Here is a 4,569-nt window from a genome sequence, read left to right as displayed (position 1 = left end):
TGATTTGTAAATAGCCCCCTGCTGGTGTCAAGACCAAGCTGCCCTTGGGCACCTGAGCATGCTGGGGGGGAAGCTCAAACTCTGCCCAAAGCCCTGTGAGACAGGGCTGGTCCCAGCTGGAAGAGCTTCCAAAGCAGCTGTTCTCTCCCAGCTCCTGTGTGGGCACGGATCCAGCCCTGCAGACACAGTGTACAGCAAAGCAAGTTATCTGCTGCAGCACGTCCAGAAGAAAATGTCTCAGCACCTTTGTGTCCCAGATATCTTTTATGAAAAATCCTTTCCTTAGGATTTTTCCTCCTGAGAAGCTGAGAAGCCTCAGGAACAAAATGTAAACAATGATTATCAGCTGCTGTGCAATGCAACAGGTGGATCTTTGATTGGCCCATGTTGGATGTTTGTAATTAATGGCCAATCACAGCCCAGCTGGCTCAGGAAGAGAGTCCAGGCCAGAAGCCTTGGTTATCATTCCTTCCTCTTCTATTCTTAGCTAGCCTTCTGATGAAATCCTTTCTTCTATTCTTTTAGTGTAGTTTTAATATATTATATATCACAAAATAATAAATCAAGCCTGCTGAACCATGGTGTCAGATCCTCGTCTCTTCCCTCATCGTAAGACCCCTGTGAACACCATCACACCTTTGTTCTGCAGGATGGTGGAAATCTTCCTGTGCTGGGAATTGTCCCCTGATTTTGGTTTACCATGTGTTGATGGTATCTCTCCCATAGGAGTTGGCTTCTCTTGAAAGCTCTGGATTGGTAGGAATCTTGAGGGCTGTACAGTTCTTTCCTGCTCTCTGGAGCCAGGGCCACAAATGTCCCTTGGTGTCTGGAGCTCACTTGACTGAAGATGCCCCACTGCTGAGGCTCTGTCCAGGAGATCCCTCTGTTTTCTTCTCTGGAGTGGTCTGTGAGCCCAGAGAGAGAAAACAAATGCTAATTAACAGAGAGAACTACAACTTGGACACATTCCTGTGCTCCTCACTCTTGGTGCAACGTTCCTTTCTTGCCTCTCTTGGACTCAGCCAGCAGTGATATCTCCTTGCTGTGAGTTCTCAGTGCTGTACAGGGATGGAGTCAGGGCAGTTCTGAGAGCTCCTCCCCATTCTTTGAAAAGGTCACTGCCTCAATCCAATGAACCTGAAGAGGAAAGAAATGCCCAAAGAGCAGAAATCCCCAACCATGTCACGTGCAATCACGGAGAAGATGATGGGACAGAGCCATGTGGTTGGAGTATGTGTATTGCACTCTGTATTGTTAATTTATTGGTGCTGAGTATTTCAGCAAGCAACTTCCAGGGCTTCCAGGACTGTCCTGGACAGTGTGACCACAAATTGTTCACCAGTGCCACTTGTTCAAGCAAAGCCTTTCTGAACAAGCCCAACTCTGAGGCTTTAGCTGGTTTATTTTTGCCTTTCAGCTGCTTGCCTCTAAGTTCCTGTGGGAGAAGTTTCTCAGCATGAAGAAGAAGGCCAGCACTGGCGGGAGTTTTCTACCCAGAATTGGCCCATGTGTAGAGCTGGGGAAGACTGGTCCAAAGGTAGCCTTTTCCTGCTCTTCTCCTTTCTGTTTGATGGGAAGTTTGAAGAGGGTGTGTGCTTGTGACAGGCTTGCCTCCAGCAAAATAGCTCAGTGTGCAGGTGCTGTTGTCATTGCAAGCTGCTGTTAGAGGTGGGCTGGGAGTCCTGATCTGCACTAAGCCAACACAAATAAGCTCTGCTGAAGCTGCCTAAGTGTAGCTGCCATTGCTGAAACAACGGGGGGAAGGCTGGGGACACAAAGGCACAGCACTGCCATGTGCCATTCTCCTGCTGAAGGAGCCACCTCTTGCTTTGGTGTGGTCACCATCAAATGCTCGGGGTCACAGGATTCCCTCTGGAGTGGCAGCGTTGGCCTTGGAAGGCCGAGGACCTGCAGGAATGACTTTAGATTTAACAAAACAAATTGCCTTTATGCTTTAGGCTGGAACAATGTGTTGGAGCCTGAGGGGGTGTTAGATTTTGCAGGCTGCCAGATGTACAGGGGACTGGCCCTGGGCAGAGGGGAATGGATGTGCTTTATCTGGATCAGTGCCTTCTTGGAGGTGTGTTTGAAGCTGCTTTTCTGGCAGGACTGGCTCAGTAGAAAGCACAGTCCCAACGGGTAGGTGACTGAGGTGGGCTGTTGTTATGAATGAGGTCCCTATATGTCTAATTTAATAAACCAACATTAGAATTGAGCAGCAATTTTAATTGAGCAGCAATTTTATATGAAATAATGCAATCAAATATAATCAAGCAGATACAAAATAATTTGGCAGTGGTTTGGATAAAGCATAAACAAAACCAGTCAGGATACAGGGGGGTTTTCTCACCCTGCCTCCCATTCAAAAGATAAAGAATCCAAACACAACTTATAGACTGGATGCTAATACATATTCCTCAATAATTTCCTGTGAATCTCCTCCTATTTTTGATTCTTGAAATCTGTGTCACTGTACTGCGCAGTGCATGCTCTGCTTGTTTCTAAGGGGTCTTTTGGCTTTTGGTGGTCGCTTCCCACAAAGGCTTCTCCTCATCATCACTGTCCTTTGAACAAGCCCACAAGCTGCACATGCACCCCAAGTCTTGTGTTATAGAAGCCAGCATTATATTCCAAAAAGAAGCCTTATGATTTCATCGATACCTGGAATCATCCCAATTTTGTTCATTTCAAGGCCGTTCTTTAATTATCCTGAGGCCTATTGCCTTTTGGGATGTTACTTATCTCAAACTACATCCTGCATCCTGTTTTCTCATGAACATCTGAAAACATCTGTTTTGTGTCACTAATTCCATATCCTTTTCCTCTCTTACTTTTTAACAAATATTTTCTAAAATATTTAAAACATAGTTACAAGTGTTAGCACGAATCAGATTCATCTATCACACTGTTGAGCAAGAAATTGGCAGCAAGAGGCATGTAACACACTGGTTAAGGATTGCCCAGACAGAGCAGGGGAGAGTTTTCTCCATGCCATGCCTCTGCTCCAGAATCATTTGCTGTTGTTTTGGGCCCGTGGGTCCGCCTCGGCGACGGCGGTGGTCCCCAGCCTGCGTTGTTGAAGCCGTCGCCCTTCCTCGGCCTTAAGCCGGGGACCCGCGTTGTGGCGGGCAGATCTTTTTGGCCTAGTTTTTTTCTTTTTTTTTACAGGCCCGGCACCCGACGGAGAGCCCCCCCAGACTGGTCCTGGGCGAGGCGGTGGCGCCTCGCCTACCTCGGTCGTGGCTGGATCGACTGAGCCGCTTATGCCGGGCGGGGCCGGGTTTGCCGCGCCGGGTCCGTTGCTTTTTGTTGAGGCGGGCAGAGTTGGGGTGGCGCCCACCAGGCCTTTGCGGGCCTCTTTATTTTTCTCTCGCGGCCCTAAGCCGTGGCACCGAGAAGCATTGCGACGAAGGCGCGAGCAGAATGCCGGTGGGTCCGTTGTGGGGAGGCAGTGAGGTGTGTACCTCGGCTTGCCCCCGGGCCCCTGGCCTAGCGGCCTCCGTGGCTAGCAGGGGTCGTTGCGAAGGCGCCTCCGTGTGCCTTTTATGTCGTGCCGTCCCCTGGCTTTTTTTTCCGGAAGGGAAAGCCGACTGCCGCGAGGCCAGGCGAAAGCCAGTGGCCCGTGGCGCCAGGTCGGTGGCACTTTTTCTCACATGCTTGGCCGGGTTCCCCAGGCCAGAAGGGGGTGTTGGGGGCTGCCGAGTCCCCCCCCGGCCCGGCGGGGGCCAGCGAGTCCCGCAATTGCCTAGCCAAAAGGGGAGCTGTTGTTGGCCGCGGGCGGGTGGCGCCCCCCCCGCTCTCCTCTGCTGCCACGAGCAATCCGATCTGCAGGTGGGCTGGGTGGCCGTCGCCGTTGTCCCAGGACCGTGGCCTTGGGGCCCTTGTTGCTGTTCACGCAGCTCCTTCCCAGAGCTTAGCCTGATCGATGTGGCTTTTCAGGTGGCATCAGAGAGGGCCCCTGGCAGGTCCGCTCTCCTTCCGAGGCTTCTCTGTCACGGGGAAAGCCACGGCGGGGGGGGTCCGGTGCTCAGGCAGGGCGGTCTCCTTTCCAATTCGCTTCCCGTCGCAGGTGAGGTGTCGCCCCTCCCACTGGCCTGGGGAAGGGCGTCTTTACTGTCCTGAGCTGTCTGACGTCCGCATGGTCCCGCGAGCCTTGAGGTGTCCTTAAAAACCCACGCGAGGTGCCGGTGCCGGCCCTGGCCCGGGTAGCGCCCGTGTGGGTGCCGGCCACAAGCAGCGCCGGGCGGTGGTGCAGCTGGAGCTGAGCCACGAGAAGGGAGAGTGGCGAGAGAGAAAAGAGAGAGGGCAAAAGTGCCTGAACCCAATGGGGCACGGACGCAGGTGGAACAGAGCCTGGTCCATGCACTCCTTTGCTGTTCCGCCACCTGCTGCAGAGCAAGCCGCCCCGGCTGAAAAGGGGCCTCGGTGTCCGGGCCGTGCCCGCCTCGTTGGGTCGCTGCCGCCTCTAGCACATCCGGCGTGTTCTGCATGGCCCAGTGGGGGGACGTGCCGGGACGGGGTTTGCTCCCTGTGAGCGGGGCCCCGCTTGGCCCAACCTCACCAGCGGCC

This window comes from Agelaius tricolor, unplaced genomic scaffold, assembly GCF_023055355.1.
Source record: "Agelaius tricolor isolate 1412-34295 unplaced genomic scaffold, bAgeTri1.0.p SCAF_39, whole genome shotgun sequence".
Lineage (NCBI taxonomy): Eukaryota > Metazoa > Chordata > Aves > Passeriformes > Icteridae > Agelaius > Agelaius tricolor.
The sequence above is the reverse complement of the archived record's forward strand: the minus strand, read 5'-3'. Positions refer to the sequence as shown.